General features: G+C 46.1%; 1 long non-coding RNA gene across 1 annotated transcript; it reads left to right on the top strand.

Moving 5' to 3' along the window:
- Nucleotides 1–36: 36 nt before the first annotated feature.
- Nucleotides 37–18,776, top strand: LOC119872014. Its single transcript, XR_005358878.1, has 3 exons — nucleotides 37–167; nucleotides 4,636–4,820; nucleotides 17,437–18,776. It is a non-coding gene; the product is annotated as an uncharacterized LOC119872014 (long non-coding RNA).
- The last annotated feature ends 116 nt before the right edge of the window (nucleotides 18,777–18,892 follow it).

Here is an 18,892-nt window from a genome sequence, read left to right as displayed (position 1 = left end):
AGAGACACACAGAGAGAGGCAGAGACACAGGCAGAGGGAGAAGCAGGCTCCATGCCGGGAGCCCGATGTGGGACTTGATCCCAGGGCTCAGGATCACACCCTGAGCCAAAGGAAGACACTCAACTGCTGAGCCACCCACGTGCCCCTGACCAGTGGTGATTTTGAAGGTAAAACCCAGCCCCTGATCTGGGATGGAAATGGACAGTGATGGAGATAGTGAAATATTCCTTAAATAACTGAAATATTATGTGAAACCTTGTCAGGGGGTTGAGACATATTCCCATTTATGTCGTCAAAAAGTCAATTTCCTAAAAATGTTTAGTTAGCCATTTCAGATGATGTAGTTATTTCTCAACCGTTTGAAACTCATGTCCCCGTTTGATAGATGTATGATTTTTTTTTTCCAACCGCACTTCCCCGATTCGGATAAATCCTTGCAACTTAAAATCAATCAGAGGCAGTTGATAGTTTTCATGGTCCTACTGAGGAATAATATTTGGTTGAGTTTCAGTTTCTGCAGCTTGTAAGACAAAGTCAATACACAGTTTCAGCTATAAATCATTTTCAAATTATAAGTAATTTGAAGAGTACATCAACCACTGCTCAAAAATAAATCAACCGGGGTGTGCATACATGTGCATACACGCATGCATGCGTTCAACCATTCGAGATGGGAGCTGAAGCATTGTTATTTTAATGTCGTGTTACCTGTAATTGCCCATGGCGTCACATGGGGATTTTATGAGGGACCAGCAATAGGAAAAGACTAAGCGTCCAGTTGCTTAGTACTTCAATTCTTGAACCTGAGACTCCCAGACAAGTTTGAATGGGGAAGTTAAGTCCTGATGTTTGGAAGCTCACTGGCTAACGTTGACAAGAATCTCTAGGGTACAAGAGTAGCCCCATAACTAGTGCTCCTGAAGGCAATGGGGAGAAAGCCTGGTGTCCTGACCCACAGTGGGCAATGTGGACTCACTTCACTGGGGGAGGTCATGCCAGGGGGCTAGGAGAAGCAAACCAGTCATCCCACAGCCTCCCAGTGTTCACACATCCTGCTGATGGAGCAGGATTGTCCCCTTCTGTCAACATAGGGTAGTAAGAATGCTTGCTCAGTAGAGTGGCTGAGTGCCGGTCTTGCTTAGAGGAAATCCCTGGTGGAATAAGTTCCCCCTTAGCATTGCCCAGTGAAGGGGGTAAGGAAAAATCCACATTCCCCATAGGTCGTTTTTTCCCTGCTGCCCGAATGGCAATGTCTCAAATGTGAGAAACGTCCATGCTATCTGTAGCGTTAGAGCTGAAAGAACCTTTGACGCCGTGTTGCTCAAATCCATCATGGTGCTGTAGACGATGAAACCAATGTCCAGAGAGTTTCCAGGAGCTGCCTGAGGCCACCAAGCAAGAGGAAGGCCTCAAGACCAGGGCTCTTCTCAGTAGAAGCTATCTTACTGAGATAGCTTACCACGACTTTCAGGCAGGGCAGGTGTAGTGGGGAAGATTCCCTCCCTCTGAGTTATGGGTAAGGGGATTTTTCACAGGCTACTGGCGTCTGTTGATTCTTTACTCTTTTGTCTCTGGAGAGGTAACGTGACTTTACATAATCAGTGAGTTTGAAATCAACAGCAACAACAGCAACAATAAAATTGGCAGAGAGCCAGAGTTCTTCATGCCTTGGTCTTATCTGAGCATGCGCCATTACCAACGTGCAGGGTGGGGAGTGGGAAGGCTGGTCCAGTCCTTCTGCTTCATTCCCAGCTTGGCCAGCAGGCCTGCTGGGCTCTCACACCAAGTACTGGGCTCCAGTCTGGTCTCTACCAATAATCACAGTGAGATTTCAGTGCTCAGATTCACTCTCTGCTCTGTTTCTCAGCTTACTGAGTACTGATGTGGGAAGAGGGCATTAAGATAGAGGAGGTCCCTTTAAAGATGCCTTGAGCAGGGGTTCCTGGGCTGGGGCTGGGTGGCATAGTTGGTTAGGTATTAGGCTCTTGGTTTCAGCTCAGGTGCTAGTCTCATGGGTCATGGGATGGAGACCCCCACAGGGCTCTAAGCTCAGTGTGGAGTATGCTTGGGACTCTCCCACTCCCTCTGCCCTTCCCCTGCACTTGAAAACTCACTCTTTCTGTCTAAAATAAATAAACCTTTGGGGCACCTGGGTGGCTCAGTGGTAGAGCATCTGCCTTTGGCTCAGGTCATGATCCTGGGTCCTGGGATCCAGTTCCTCATTGGGGTCCCCACAGGGAGCCTGCTTCTCCCTCTGCCTATGTCTCTCTCTCTCCTTCTGTGTCACTCATGAATAAATAAATAAAAATCTTAAAGTAAAATAAAATAAAAATGCCTGAAGGAGGACAACCCACAGCTTTTGTGACATTGTTTTGAGTCTAAGTTGAATTCAAATAATGGAATTATTACATTAATGAGATTATTACATCTCATTCTGATGTATTTGCTGGAAAAGAGGGTGGCCTTTTTCCCTGTGACCCAGGTCATTAAAAGACTGGGAAATGAGGCTGGAAGCCTTGCGTCCCATCCTCCTGACATTAAGGCAGCCTGAGGTCTAGAGCACATGGGCATTACCCACATTCTCTCTCCTCCATCGAGTGATGAGCTGCTCTTAGGACAAAGTGGCCCCCATATCTCTTGGAGGACTGTTTCCAGTTGCTTTCTGGCTTTGTCCAGAAATCCTGGCCCTATTATCATGAAACATTTATTTTGGCTGAACTGGGGATTTAGGACTCAGGTTCTATTTGGGGTGGGGGGTGAGGTCGGCCAGAACGTCTCACCCATCCTCATTTTCCTTTAGTCTCGGATGCCAGTGAGACCTGGAGAAGTCCCTGCCCCTTCGTTATTTGGCCAGGCTGTAGGAAGGAACGACAGCCCTAGAGAGGGAATTTACAGAAACTGGTCAGTGAAGCCGGATTGGCAGCAGGGACAGCGTTCCTGGGGCAGGGCTGGTCCCCAGCATTGGTATGAAGGACCATGTTGTTCCCAGCCCAGCCAGTGGGACCCCCAGATCCCTGGATTTACTACTACAAGGAGGTCAGTGGTGGTGCTTGGGTGGATGTAGGGGTGCAGGGTGAGGGCCTTAGGCAGCAGCATGTGAGTGGCCATTTGTTCACTCATTCATTCATCCCACAGATGCTCATCGAGGACCAGAGCTGTCTCTAGAGGCCCAGGAGCAGGGAACAGGCAGACGAGATCCATCTGTCCATAGAATCATAGAATTGACAGGAACAAAAAATATATGAGCAAACAACATGATTATGAGATCAGAGGGTGATTTTTAATGCCAGCGCCCCAGGAAAGCACTTTAACTATTTGGGGAGGGAAATCCTGGCTGGTACAGAAAGTGGGGTCTCAGCGCCCCAAATCTGGTCTAAGTATAGATCTGACTTCTCCTGCACCCAGAGGCTTGGGAGGGGGCGGGTCCCCATCTATGGGTTTCCGTAGCATTGCACTTGTGTGTTTCTTTTGTGGAAGTCCATTCGTTCTTTTTTTTTTTTTTAACCTCTTGCGTTTGTTTGGTTTTTATTTTTGTGCTTTTTTTTTTTTTTTCCTTTCACTTTACCTCCTCTCCCCCCACCTCTCGGATCTCTGCCCCATTTATACTTTCTGGGAGTCAGTTGGCACTTAATGAGTGTCCTTGAAGAATTCTAGCTGAGTCTTGGTTCTCAGGTCGGGTGGTAGGAGATGCCTGGGCTCAGCCTCTTGTTTTTCTTCCCCGTGTTGAAGCATCTTGGACTCCAGGCCAGTCTGGCTGTCTGGGTTGGCAAATGTCTCAACCCGCTGTGGCCTCTGCAGGCCTGCTGCTGGCTGAAGCCAACATCAGCTCTGTTCCATTTTTTCCTCATGTTTGTCTGAGTGGCTACGGTGAGAAAGATGCCTGGTACGGGGGGAAGGTGGGCAGAGGAAGCCCAGGTCCCCCAGACACGCCACCAGACCTCCTGTGCTCCCTCCACTGTCACAGGGCTCCATGGGAGAGTCACATGCAGGTGTCCCCCTGAGGACCCTCATGACCGTTGTCACCCAGCAGCCTGCTTCATGCACCCTGTAGGCCCTTGAGTCTGCTGGAGGGTCCCTCCGAGTGGGAGTGCTCACCCTCTGTCTTGTGCAGCCTGCTTATTTTACAGAGGGGAGTGGAGCTGTGCCCCGAGTCCCCTAGCACAGAGCCACAGATCACAGTGGGGAAGGAGGTGTCTGCCTTTTGCTCCATGGTTTTCTGGGGCTTTCCACCCTGCTCCCTGCCACTGAGACTTACTCTCACCCAGAGCTCGGGGACATCTGTCACAGCCCATGTGATGCCTGGATGGCCTGGTCATCCCCAGTCTGCTGCTAATGCAATGTGTGGCCTCGGTCAAGTTTGCTTTAGAAGATTCTCCTCCAGGGACACCTGGTTGGCTCAGTAGCTGAGCATCTGCCTTTGGCTCAGATCATGATCCTGGAGTCCTAGGATTGAGTCCTGCATTGGGATGCCCCCCCCCTCCACTGCCCCAGGGAGCCTGCTTCTCCCTCTGCCTATGTCTCTGCCTCTCTTTGTGTCTCTCATGAATAAAAAAATAAAATCTTAAAAAAAAAATTAGAAGATTGTCCTCCTCCACTGGCCAAGAGACCCGCTTCCAATGCCCCCTTTCCCAACAGCTGCCAACTGTTGTTCCCGGGTGGTCCCCAACTGGGAGAGCTCCATCAGCACAGAGATCTCCTGAGTTCAATCCATCATTCTGTGGCCACAGACGGGGGAACAGAGCCCAAGAATTTACATTCGAAGTCGCAGAGCCAGTAACAGAAGACGCACCAGGCAGGATTTGAAATCTGAGAAACAAAAGGTAGGAGGAGCCTTCTGTCTTTTAGGCATTCAGGCTTTGGCCTTGGCCTCAGACCCCTTGTCTATTGGGAAAAGGCTGCCTGGACTTGGTGGTTCTCAAAACCAGTGACTCTGGAAGTCACATAGATACTCTGCTGAAACTCATCTACATGGCTTGGTTGCTCTTTGGGAGAAGGAGAAGCAATATGGGGGAGAATGTGCTGAGCCCCAAAACTGCTCATAAAAATGTGTATTTTATTGTCTCATTCTGTATCAGGTGACTCTCGAAGTGTTGCTGTGATATGGACTCTACCTCCTTCTTCTTCCCATGTTGTGGGAGAATGAGAAAGTGGAGACCCAACAAATACGGGAAAGGGGGTCAGACCCCCACCGTGGCCCCAATACCCTACCTCTCAGGCTCAGTGTGTTTAACCCCACTGGGTCCCAGTGTCCTCCTCCAGATGTGTGGGGATGAGGTCCCTCCCAGTCCTGTGATTTTTTTTTTAAGGTTTTATTTATTTATTCATGAGAGACAGAGAGAAAGAAGCAGAGACACAGGCAGAGGGAGAAGCAGGCTCCCTGCAGGGGAACCTGATGCAGGACTCGATCCCAGGACCACAGGATCACAACCTGAGCCGAAAGCAGACACTCAACCACTGAGCCTCCCAGGGGTCCTCAGTCCTGTAATTTCTGAGTGCTATTACTATTGCTTTATCCCAACAGAATGGGACAGATTGGCCATTGCTCTTCAGAAAGGGGACCTCGAACCCCTGTTTGCCTTCACAGGAGAAGCTGAAACACCCGTGCTAAGATAACAAAGTCCACTTTGGATTTAAACTGCACCTCCTCGCAAATGGCCTTGCCGCACCGGGTGCAGGGGCGACAGCAATGGTCTGCACCCCTTAGTTAAAGTGATTCTTTGCCTTCCTTTGACAAGGCACAGGCCGCAGGAGAGGAAGGCAAAGCCCAAATCTGGCTACATTTCTTTGGCAGAGTCAGGAGGTAAACAGTCCCCTAATTTATAGCAGCCCATTACTCAACACCTTGGATTCATTGTAGGGAACTTGCTCCGATGGAAACACAATGCCAGGCCTGCTCTTCCCACCCCCACCCGCTTCCCACATCTGCTTATAATATTCACTTCTAAGCACATAAAACCCATTAATGTCGCTAGGAGTTGGCTTGTTTTTTAATCAAGATAAATATAGACAACTTCAGGACAATTAAAAAGGTACTGGGCAAAAATGGCTTCCACAGATAAAATTTATTAATAGCGGACTGTAAGCAGAGCCGATCTATATTACTATCATATTCTTCAACGACCGACCCTATAAATGCTTGCTTTAGTGTTTTTCTAATGTTGTTAATTTATCTATGGCTGTCACTCCGGGGCTGTTAACTTTGAACAAATGACTGGTATTAATCACGAAGGGCCATTAGATGCCAAGGCCCAGTGTTAAATCATCTCTGGAGTGGCACGTGTAAGCATCCGCAAAGTAAATTTTACAAACTACATCGGCGATTGGAGTTTGCCACTACCAGGGGGACCTGACCCTTTGGGTGTTGGGAACATCGTGAAACCTGGAACAGGCTGGTGGGGTCAGGGGTGACATGGGCAAAGCTTTGGAAGGGAGCAGAACAAGGCAAAATGTCTTAACCTGGTCCTTGCTGACTCACTGGCTGGGACACTCTGGTGTGAAAGGTGAATTCTTTAGGAAGAAGTCCCCTGATGCAGGGGGAAATGCAGAAGCCAGGGGCCTGTCTGAAGGGCACTGCATACACCAGACAGCAGCAGGCTGTTGCTGCAAGGGAGCATGAGCTTGGTGGTCCAAGTAGGAACTTGAAGCCTGCATTTTTGTAGGTCAGTTCTCAACATTGAAAATACTGGCTGGTGGGACGCCTGGGTGGCTCAGCTTTTTAGCATCTGCGTTCAGCTCAGGTCATGATCCTGGGGTCCTGGGATTGAGTCCTCTTTCTCTCTGTCTCTGGGGTCCTGTGTTTCTGCCTCTGTGTGTCTCTCATGAATAAATAAATAAAATCTTAAAAAAAAAAACTGCTGACTGGTTTCAGCCTTGAGAAAACAGAACACCTTGTGAGCCTGAAAAACTTGTTAGGGGACAGCTAGCTTGACTTATGACCTCTGACCTTACTTGCTTAGAGTTCAGGAGGGATAGCTTTTGACTCAGAGGAAAATTCTTTCAAACTGTAACTTATAGATGTTGTCAAGAGGTGGCTAAAGCCAGTGAGCTGTTGTAGGTAGGGACCTGGGGTAGTAGATACATTCTGAGTGTCTGTTCAGACCAATGAATGAGTACGGATTTGATCGCTCTGAGCTTCAGGATCAGAAAACTTAGCAGTTTATTTAGGAACTAGGGTAATCCAACTCCACACATACCATGCACACACCTCTGACACACACATTCACACATACACTAATATGACCTTTGCTGCTGGAATTCTAGGCTGTTCTCTGAACTACAATTGCAATGTACGTAGCTCTGACTGTGTAAATATTGGATGCCTGGATGGGTTCGCTAAATTTGTGTTAAGAGCAAATGTAAACAGATTTTTCAGTTAATTAAAAAAAGGATTCAGTATAAGGCTGTAAAGATATATATGTATATGTATCTCATATATACAGCTGACCCTTGAATAACACAGGTTTGCACTGTGTGGGTTCATGGATTTTTTTTCAATAAGTATGGGGGGATCCCTGGGTGGCGCAGCGGTTTGGCACCTGCCTTTGGCCCAGGGCGCGATCCTGGAGACCTGGGATCAAATCCCACGTCAGGCTCCCAGGGCATGGAGCCTGCTTCCCCCTCTGCCTATGTCTCTGCCTCTCTCTCTGTGTGACTATCATAAATAAATAAAAATTCAATAAGTATGGTACAGTACTGTAAGTGTATTTTTTCTTCTTTATAATTTTCTTTTATTTTTTAAAGATTTTATTCATTTATTCATGAGAGACACACAGAGAGAGAAGCAGAGACACAGGCAGAGGGAGAAGCAGGCTTCATGCAGGGAGCCCAATGTGGGACTCGATCTCGGGACTCCAGGATCACCCTGAGCCAAAGGCAGGGGCTAAACCACTGAGCCACCCAGGGATCCCCTCTTTATGATTTTCTTAATAATTTCTTTTCTCTAGCTTCCTTTATTATAACATTACAGTATATAATACATATAACATGAATATATGTATTACTCAACTGTTTATGTTATTGGTAAAGCTTCTTTTTTTTTTAAAGGTTTTAATTTATTTATTCATGAGAGAAACACAGAGAGGCAGATACACAGGCAGAGGGAGAAGCAGGCTCCCTGCGGGGAGCCCAATGCAGGACTTGATCCCAGGATCCAGGAGCATGCCCTGAGCCGAAGGCAGATGCTCAACCATTGAGCTACCCAGGTGCCGCTATTGGTAAACCTTCTGACCAACAGCAGGCTATTAGTAGTTAATTTGAGGGAAAATCAAAGTTAACATGTGGATTTTTGACAGTGCAGGGTGTGGGGGTCCATGCCCCTAATCCTCATGTTGTTCAAGGGTCAACTGTACAATACACTATTTATCTGTATGTATATTTAGAGCCTTGCATTGTCTCCTTGGAATCAATGTATATAAATTATGAACTGTATTACTCATATAAGTAGTTGCCTCTATAAAATAATAATATTATATATCTAATCATATGTAACACATTTGGATATATATGTGTTACATATCTATACACATATTTGTATCCTGATATTTCCCTAGAATTTATCTATAGAAACATGAATATGTTACAGACACATATATTTGCCTATACAGAATTTGCAGAAAGAAATTCTGGAAGGAAACACCGGTGTAAGTGTGTGCATGTGTGTGTGGGAAGGTACAAACCCCATCAGTGGAGCAGGGATGGGATCAAGACTTCTCACTATATATTTTTAATGTTTTGATTTATGAAACTTATAATTATATCACCTATTCAAAAAGAATGAGGTTTCCATTTTAAATAAAACCTAGCAGTTAACCAAATTCATGACTTATTGTGTGTTAGAATCCAACAGTGGTTCCCCTGCACATTAGGGTCACCCGGGGAGTTTTTAAAACTTCTAATGCCGACGCCACATCCCAAACCAATGGGATCAGAATCTCTGGGAGAGGACCTGGCATCGGTATTTTTTAAAGCTCCTCAAATGACTCCAACATGCATTCCAACATGCAATTCAGAACTGCTGAATTCGACCAGGTGTTAAAAAAAATATGTGTTACTTTAAAAGAAAAAAGTATTATCAATAATACTTTAATCAAACCCTGGCTTTTCTCAGGGGCACTAGACGGAAAGTACAGCGGAACTCTTGTTAGAGTATAACTGGGATTGTACTTACGCGTTCAGAGGAATTTAGCTTCGACAACCCACAAACTAGTCAGCCTTTCATCCCCCACTGTGTAGTTGGGGGAAAGAAAAAAAACAGCTCTCGCTACATTCCGAGGCTCAGTCCATTCCTTTGACTACAAGGGAAGTTGGTGGTTTTCTGCTCTCTCTACTGTTTGATGCTTTGCGTAGCTAGGTCATCAAAGAGCTATACTTACCACTTACTAGCGTGCTCAACTTTTTTTTTCTTTTAATAGAGAGAAAGAGAGAGAGAGCGTGTGTGCACGTGGGATGCATGAGCAGGGGTGGGGGGACTGACCAAGGGAAAGAGAGAGAGAGAGAGAGAATCTTCAGCAGGCTCCATGTCCAGCAAGGAGCCCCACATGGGGCTCAGTCTAACGATCCTGAGATCACGACATGAGCCAAAATGAAGAGTCAGGGCAGCCTGGGTGCTCAGCGGTTTAGCGCCGCCTTCAGCCCAGGCCGTGATCCTGGAGACCCGGGATCGAGTCCCACATTGGGCTCCCTGCGTGGAGCCTGCTTCTCCCTCTGCCTGTGTCTGCCTCTCTCTCTCTCTCTCATAAATAAATAAAAATCCTAAAACAAACAAACAAACAAAAAAAAAAACAAAATGAAGGAATCAGTCACCCAACCAACTGAGCTACCAGGTGCACCTAGTGTGCTCAACTTCTAACAAACCTAAAGATAACTGAAGGAACTTATCATACTTGCACATTCCCTACTTGAACCTTCGGCATTCTGATTCAACAGCTCTGGCCCAGAATACAGGAATATGCATTTTTAATACATCCCTGCAGATGAGTCTGATAAAGGTGGTCCAAGGACCCCATGTGACTACCAAAGGCTGTGGTGCCCCGAGGGGGCCTTACTGGCTTTTGAGAGTTGATTGTTGTACACTCAGGAATTTTGCAAACCATTTGTTACCCTCTTGGCATCATGAAATTAGCTACCCACCAGTTAGTGAGAGTATTTGCACCATGGAAATGAACAAAACCTAAGAATCAGAGTGATTTTTTTTGTTTGTTTTCAAGAGAGAACTAGTTTACCAATATATCAGTGGCCTTAAATCACATTATCTTGGTTTTTGGCCTAATTGCCTTGATATTTCACTTTTATTTGTTTATTTATTAGAGAGAGTGAGTGAGCGGAGGTAGGGAGGGGGAGAGGGAGACAGAAAGTCCTAAGCAGGCTCGATCTCACCACCCTGAGATCACGACCTGCGTGGAAACCAAGAGTTGGATGCCTAACTGACTGAGCTGCCCAGGAGCTCCTACTTTTCTTTTTTTTTTAACTTTTTATTTTGAAGTAACTATAGGATTGCAGGAAGTTGCAAAAATATAACAGAGAGTCTTACAAACCTATCAGCCAGGTTTCCTTAGTGGTGACATCTTTTATAACTGTAATACAATATGAAAACCAGGAGAACAGCACCTGTGTGCCTCAGTTGGTTAAACACCAGCCTTTGGCTCAAGTCACAGTCCTGGGGTTCTGGGATTGAGCCCTGTGTTAGGCTCCTGCTCTGTGAGGAGTCTGTTTCTCCCTTTCCCTCTGCCCCTCCCCTCTTTGTCCTCTGTCTTTGTCTCTCTCTCTCTCTCTCTCAAATAAATAAATAAATAAATAAATATCTTTAATTAAAAAAACCCAATATCAAAACCAGGAGATTCACACTGGTACAGTAATGTTCGCTAAACTAAAAACCTTATTCAGTTTTCTTTTTAAATATTTTATTTGACACAGAGAGAGAGCAAACATTAGCAGGGGGAGGGGCAAAGGGAGAGGGCGATGCAGACCTTGATCCCAGGACCCTGAGATCATGACCTGAGCCGAAGGCAGACACTTAGCTGACTGAGCCACCCAGGTGCCCCTACTAAAAACCTTATTCAGTTTTTACCAATATTTATACTGATTCATATGTGAGTGTGTGTGGTTCTGTGTGCTCTGATAGCGCAGATGGGTTTGTGTGACCACCACCATGATGAGGCTACAGAACTATTTTATCACTATGAAGGAACTGCCTGCTGCTCCCTCTTTGTAGTCACACCCGCCCTCGACCCTATCCCAGTCCCTTGGAAACCATGAATCTGTTCTTCCTCTTTATAGTTTTGTCCTTTTGAGAACATCATATAAATGGAGTCATATAGTATGTAACCTTTTGAGAGTAGCTTCTTTCACTAAACATGATGCCCTTGAGATCCATCTGAACTGTGGCATGTATCAGGAAGTGTTCCTCTTTACAGCTGAGGACTAGAACTTTGCACAAAGTACCAAAGTCGATTTAACTGTTCATCCGGGGAAGGATATTTGTGTTGTTTCTACTTTGGGGCTGCCAATCGAGCAGCCATGAACATTCATGTACAAGGTCTCCTGTGAATGCAAGTTTTCATTTCTCTGGGATAAATGTCCAGGAGTGGGACTGCTGGGTTGTAGGGGTTGCCTTGGGTAAGACCCCACCAAATTATTTTCCAAGCAGCCTGTATCGTTTTACATTCTCGCCAGCAGTGTGTGCGAGAGCCAATGGCTCCACATCCTCAACAGCGTTTGGTGTTATCACTACTTCTCCGTGGCCCTGCTCTCATGTGTACACACTGAGTGGTATATCATCACGGGTGTAATCTGCATCCTTAATGGTTTATGAGGCTGAACATCATCTGCACTTATTTGCTGCCCTTATCTCCTCTTGTTGAAAGGTCTTTTAGTATCTTTTGTCTGTTTTCCAACTGAGTTTCTCTTTAAGTGTTGCATGTCAAGAGCTCTTTATATATTGTGGATACTAGTCTTTTGTTGGACAGGCCGTGTGCAAATACTTGCTTGCAGATGAAAGCTTGCCTTGTCACGCTCTTGGCAGGGTCTCCTCCAGAGCTGAAGTTTTAAATTTTAATGAAGTCCAATTTACCAAATTTTTCCTTTATGAATTGTGCTTTTGGAGTCAAGTCTAAGAACTCTTTGCCTTAGGTTCAGTTTTGCTATATATCCTTTGGCATTTAGAAAATTGCTGTATAAGAAACTTACTTTCAGTTACTTAGTGTATTTATCAGAAAAATCCTGTACATAGATCGACTGTTTTTTTACTTGAGATCCCCCACACCTCATGAAATTCCAGATGAAGGATGACCTTTGGAACACTGCTTCTCAAATTTTCACACGCATATGAATCACCTGGGATCTTTTTATTTATTTATTTATTTATTTATTTATTTATTTATTTATTTTTTTTTTTTTTTTTTCCTGGGATCTTTTTAAATCGCAGATTCTGAGTCAGTAGGTCTGGGATCAGCTTGAGATTGTTTGTTTCTGACAAACTTCCCATTGATGCTAATGCTGCTGATCCAAGGACCACACTTTCTAATAACATTTTAGAATTCAGTGTCCCTTGGATCCCCGATCATGGGATCTACACACAGAACAAAACACACCTTCACTTTCACCAGGAAATGAAAGACATAGATTTGAAGCCTGGGTAATACACAGGTTGACATAGGTTGGGCATTTCTGTGTTCTTATTTGGTTCTCGTTCCCAACTTTTATGTCAGTAAATGTGGCCTTTACATTTTCTCAAGACCTTTCCAGAACAAGGTGAACTATAAACAAAACTAGATGATGAGGTTCGAAAGGGAAGCTTTCTTTGCCCAGCACCCAGCATACATCCCTGGTCTATGTCTCTGTTCAAGAAGTGTTTGTGTCCCCCCCCACTTATGCTTTTGATTATATTTCTCTGTAAATTTGTTTTTAAGTCATTTTGTACATATGTGAATGTTCTGTTTCTCCCAGCTAGATGATAAGATTTTTAGGATGGGGACTGTCTTTTATTTATTTTTTATTATTTTTTTTTACAGTCTCCCACTGATCCTAGAATGCTTGTCTACACATGGGTGGTGCTGGTGGTGGTGGTTGGGGGAGGGAGCGGGGTTGAATGCACTGTCTAGGAAACACCATGGCCTCCAGCTGATGAACAACACATGCCTCTACTAGCTGATAGGATGTTACTGCGACCAGATGTTCTCCAGTTGCCCCAAAGCTCCTCGCTTGGGGTGGTTAGGATTGTGGACCTGAGCAACCAGTCCCCAAAGAATCTATGGTCACAAGGGCAGGAGATTGAATTCTAAGCCCTTTGGGGGGAAATTTCTAACATGCGGGAGGTTCTGGGGAATGTGAAACATTCTTGTTTGAGTCTCTTCCACCAGCAGAGGCAGGAGCTGTGGGGGTTAGTGTCACAATCAGAAGGGATCTGGTGGTGGACGTTCTCCTGGATTATGGGGAACTTGGCCCCCTAGCGAGCACTGCAGCTGGATACCCCAAGGAGACAGGGATATTGCATTCCATAGGCATGAATCTCTGCATGCTGGGGCTGATCTGAGACAGAGCTGCTCACCCTAGGCCTGGCGAGCCCGCCTGGGCATCCCCTGCTCCCCTGAGCCCACTCCCAAGGGGAATGATCTAGGGCTTCTTGGTCCAGGAAAGGGCTGTCCCATCCTTAAACTTCCTGCAGAACCTCCCAGGGAGTCTGCACTCCTTAGCCCTTCCTCCCCTCTCACCATACCCACCACCCTGACTCTGGGACCACTGCAATAGGCTCCCTTACAGCCCTATTTGTTTGTGGTCTCACTGCCTTTCAGTGCATCCCCCAAAGTGCTGGTGGGAGGGATGCATCTGAGGGGTAAATCTGGCTGCATCCAATGCTCTGAGTCCTTCAGTGACTTTGTAAGATCCAAACTCCCCTTACAAGGCCCTGGAGTTCTAAGCCCCCACCTGAGTACCTGCTTCTGTCACTTTGCCACCTCCCACAGCATTCCCTCCAGGCACCCTGAGCTCCTTGTCTGGGAACATGCTAAGCTTTTCTCTGGCCTTTATCTTCCCATTTTCCCATGGACCCTGTCCTTGATCTAGATATCCTTTCTCCCGGATTTCCCAGGTCACTTATGATTATTTTAAGCCTACCCCTAGAGCATCTCCTCCTCTAAAAATATCTTCAGGGTCACCCTAACTAGGCGCACACTTTGAGGCCTCCTCAGCATCATACGTAAACCTCGATTTTGGCACTGACCACACTGTCTTTTGATTGTTCCTGAACTTCGTGGTCTGCAACGGCAACCCGAGAGCATGAGCTTCCTGGATGCATGTGATTCAACTACTGCAAAGAGTTTGTATCCCCAGATTTTTCAATCAATAGTAAAAAGGGCCATTGACATTGGAGTGGCTGGCAGGGTTCCCAGTGGCTCATGTGACTCACTACAAAGAAAGGCCACTGGAAAGAAATTAAGGACAGAGCTTCAGGAACATCTGGAAAGAAATTAAGGACAGAATTTAAGGATCGTCCTCTTCACTTCCGTGGGTGTTAATAAGGGATTAAATAAGAGGACCCCAGGGATGCCTGGGTGACTCAGTGGTTGAGCATCTGCCTTCGGCTCAGGGCGTGATCCTGGAGTCCCGGGATCAAGTCCCACATCGGGCTCCCCGCATGGAGCCTGCTTCTCCCTCTGCCTGTGTCTCTGCTTCCCTCTGTGTCTCTCATGAATAAATAAATAAAATCTTTAAAAAATAAATAAAAATAAAAAAATAAGAGGACCTCTCATCCTTGATGCGCACACACAGGCAGCCTTCCAGCGAGCTCATCTCTATAGGATACTTATTTCTCGGTTAATCAAGAAACAGCACTGTTTTTGTGTGGTGGACATGCTGACGTCTGAGTCAGCTGGGTCTCTGGATTCCTAGACTGTAGCTACCCTCAGGGGCAGAGCCAACACCATGGAATCCTTCTTTTGGGGGTGACCACCGCAGGCCATGGGGACATAAGGGCCCAGGGGCTTTCAAGTTTGAGGGAAGGGGGACCTTCCTCCAGAGGGATGAGGACTCTCCCATCACACCGGTGTTTCTCCAAGAATGTCACAGCAGCAGTTCCACACAGGAAGGCTTGCAAGTCTAATATTAATAGTAATACAGCGTGCATGTGCAGCTCCTTGGCAAGAGCACAAATTTAGCTCAGGACTTCTCAATGACCTACAGAGGTTTGAGATGGTGCCAATCAGTTAGGCTTCTGAAAAAAAACTCGCTTTGAAAAACTACAGGGTCTTACTTCAAACAGGAATGTTTTACATGTTTCCTCCCCTCCCTGCTCACCGTGTTCTAATCATCCAGATGGAGTGGCCAAGACAAAACGTGGACTTTGGTTTCTATCACACTGGAGCAGGGTTCCTAAATTTTTTTTTTTTTAAAGAGAGAAAACTCCCTCTAATTGTTTAGCCATATATGTATTCGCTGGCTCCCAGTCATCGGCTTCCCTCTACCTCGTTTGGACAGGCTCGTTAGCTCCAAGGCTGCGGGCTCGTGCGCACGGATGAAAAGTGTTTCGTGACCGTTGCCTGAACTCTTAATCCTGGACAAGAGCTTTGCAGCTTAATCCCAGACACCACCTCAATCTGGTCCTCTTAATCATGCAGTGCACACATGTCTTAAGCCCACCAGGCAGAGCAAATGCGTGATTCCCCATAATCTGCCTCCTGTACTCACAAAGCCCAAGGAAGGCCTCTTGCTAAAGCCCAGGAATGCTCCTCACTGGTTACGTATGTGAATGTGGAGAATGGCAGGAAATTTGGGGATCCATGGGTCACGGATGAGGCAAGAAAACAGTCACACCAAGATGTGAGACTCTATGGATCAACCAAATATGGTGCCTAACGACACTCCCCGACACCATCCTTCTTCTGTAGTTACCCCTCATTCTGTCTCCTTGGAGAGAACAGCAAAGGCCAAGGGGTCCTGTGAACTTAAAAACCAGCTAGAGGCTGACAGGTGAGGTAGAGCTGAAGGTGTTAGTCATTCAAGATGGTTTGTTTGCAGGATTTAGCAAATTCAAGGTCAAAGAGGCTGTGTCAGAATGTCACACGGAGCTTCCCTCCTGTTGATCCTGAGGCCCACCACTGTTGAGAACCAGTGCTACAGGGGAGAGCGAGCTTCCCAACCTGTAGTGTGCGTGCAAATCCCCAGGGGCTTGTGCAAAGCAGATTCTGATCTACAGGGGCATGTGTTGCTGCATTTCTGGCAAATGTCCATACTTCTGGTCCATGGACTACCTACGCTTGGAGGAACAAGGCTGTGGAGGACCTGACAGTAACAATCAAACACCTTATATCGGAAAGAAAGGACATTTAAGCCATAAAGAAATACAATTGCTTAGTTGAGTTTTGCTCACCAAGTTGCCATGACTCCAAGTAACTAACCGCAGCTGTTCTCAGAGTCATTGGGGGGCATTATATCCTTTTCTTGAAACTAGATTTACCCAAGAAAAACACTCAGTTATCTAAGACTTTCTTTCCTAAACCGTGTGTGGATGACAACGAAGGAACTTCAGCTGAGAGAATTTTGGGAAATGCTAATTGCCATCAGCCCTCCTGGAGACTTACCATGCACACTCACAATAATGAATGTCCTGACAAGTCCTGCATGAAGAAAAAGACCGGTTGAGCTTTCCTCAAACTTATTTGGCCATGAACTTTTGTTGTTGTTGTTGTTCTTAAAATGATATTAACTTCCAAATCAACAGATTTTGGTGGTGCGTGGAAATGCTGGTTTGGTTCATGAGGAATGGCCTGACCTTGGTGGAGGAGATCATTTTGATCTCTGCAAGGCAGAGTTCCCGCTCCTTCCAAATGTGCCACGTTCCTCCCTGCCTTCACGCATTAAATCATGCAGTGCACACGTGGTCTCTGCCCTCTGTGAATAGATCTGATCACTTTCTTGGTGTTGTTACACGTTGGATTAACTTTGTTGTAGCCTATGTTTTTCTTGTGCACAGAGCTCAGCCGGGCCCCTTGAAAGGATGCTGAATCATTCACCCAGCAGCATCCTGGTTGGGGATTAATTGCATGCAGTGGAGGTGCTGAGGGTGTCACAAGCCTTTACCACGATGAAGAAGCTGCCGAGAAGCACTTAAAAGTTCTTGGAACCAGGAAGTACCCTTAAGCCAGGGGCTTTATGGAGCTTGTTATAACTAAAAGAAGGGCAATTAGAAAGGCGATTTTTAATCCACTTTTCATTAAAAAAACAATATTACTACAGAATTAATGGGCTTCTGTTTAAAATAGTTGTAATTAAAGGATGAGAGCGTGGATTATCAGAAGACCATCACAAGTCAATTAAGAGCTAAAATGCTCCTCTGTACCTAGGCTTCTTTTTTCTCTGCTTTATATTAATTTGTATTTACATGACGGGAAATACAATGTTTACTTAATTTTGGAAGTATAATGCATATTGATATTCCTTCCTAAGATTTTCCCAGCTGCCAGAGAGCGAACCTCTGTAGTGACTATTCCTGAGAACATGCATACACAGAGGATGTGGTGGGGTCAACCCAAGGTAAGACACCTCACCTAATTGCCTCTCCTGTATCTTACCCATTCCTCGAAGCCCCCCTCAAGTCCTGACCTCTGTAGGGAAGTCTCCAGAACAGCTCCTGGCTCTCACTCCAGGGATCTTGCAGTTAACTAGTCTATATCACACAGGCGAACAACTATTTCAAAACCTGTCACGTTCCTTGGTCTTTCTCTCCCTCGTTGACTGGAAACTCCTCCAGGGACAGAGGTTATCTTTTTATTGTTATTTTTTAAACTGCACAGCTCAAACAGTGGAAATCTTGTCTCCTCTCCCTCCCCCCAAATCATTCTGGTTGTCTATTTTCACATACAGGGGATCATGCCATATAGATTGTTCTTTAATCTGCATCCCACTTTGGGATATGTCTTACAGGCAAATGCACACTAGTCATAGAGATGCGATTCTTTCTTTTTAACCAGCACATAGATTCCACTGTACAGAAAGCACCCCCCACACCTTTTTTAAACAACAACAGTATTCCTATTGAATGACACTTAAGTTCCTTATGAATTCTGTCTTTTTTTTTCTTTCTCTTATGTGCTCCCCACAGAGCTAGTGGTTTGCATCCTACTGCAACAGGTGGGTTGGCTCCTTCCCAGAAAGATTTGGCCATTGTCTTGGTGGCCCCAAAACAACTGGTGATGCTAGCTAACAGCCCTGTAGGTGATGTTGGTGACAGTGATGATTCCTGGAAAAACTCCGGATGTTTCAGAGGTTGGGAAGTGTAGGTGAAAAGCCTGGGGTCCTGCCCAGAGAGGAGGAAGAGAGGCAAAGCTAATGACCGCGATGTGGTCTTGAGATGCAGAGTCACAGAAGCATTTTCAGGAAACCTCCTGGGCTCTGTTAGAAGAGAGAAAGGATGCGCCGCTCCTTCTGGCCAAACTGGTCACAAGCGACGCACAGGTCTGGGCAGGAGCAGAGAGACCAGTAATACAAAAGACAGGGGGTGACACACTCTAGAAATCCCTGTTTTCCCAGAGCAGGAGTTACTGGGGAGAGTCAACCAACACATGGGGGTCCTGCAGCTGCAGGAGAAACAGTCTGTTCTACCCTGTGCAGCAGGGGCTGAGCTCATCTGAGCTGAGCCTGGAGCAATATGGAACCGTTGTTGGAGAGGGAACCTCACTGAGGCACTCGCACTGTGCCGAGGTTCTTTATCGAAACGAGGAAGAGAAAGCAGGAGGAAGCAGGGAAGGGCAAGGTGGGTGAGCACCCCCTTATGGAGCTTAGGGAGGGCTGCTAGATCGGGGATAGGGGCTCAGGGGGGTGCTCTGTGCCTGGAGTAAAACCATACCAGAAAAATGTAGATGCTAAGCCCTTAAGGAGACCTGGATTGGAAACAAATGATGCA

This window comes from Canis lupus, chromosome 5, assembly GCF_011100685.1.
Source record: "Canis lupus familiaris isolate Mischka breed German Shepherd chromosome 5, alternate assembly UU_Cfam_GSD_1.0, whole genome shotgun sequence".
Taxonomy (NCBI): Eukaryota; Metazoa; Chordata; class Mammalia; order Carnivora; family Canidae; genus Canis; species Canis lupus.
The sequence above is the reverse complement of the archived record's forward strand: the minus strand, read 5'-3'. Positions and strand labels throughout refer to the sequence as shown.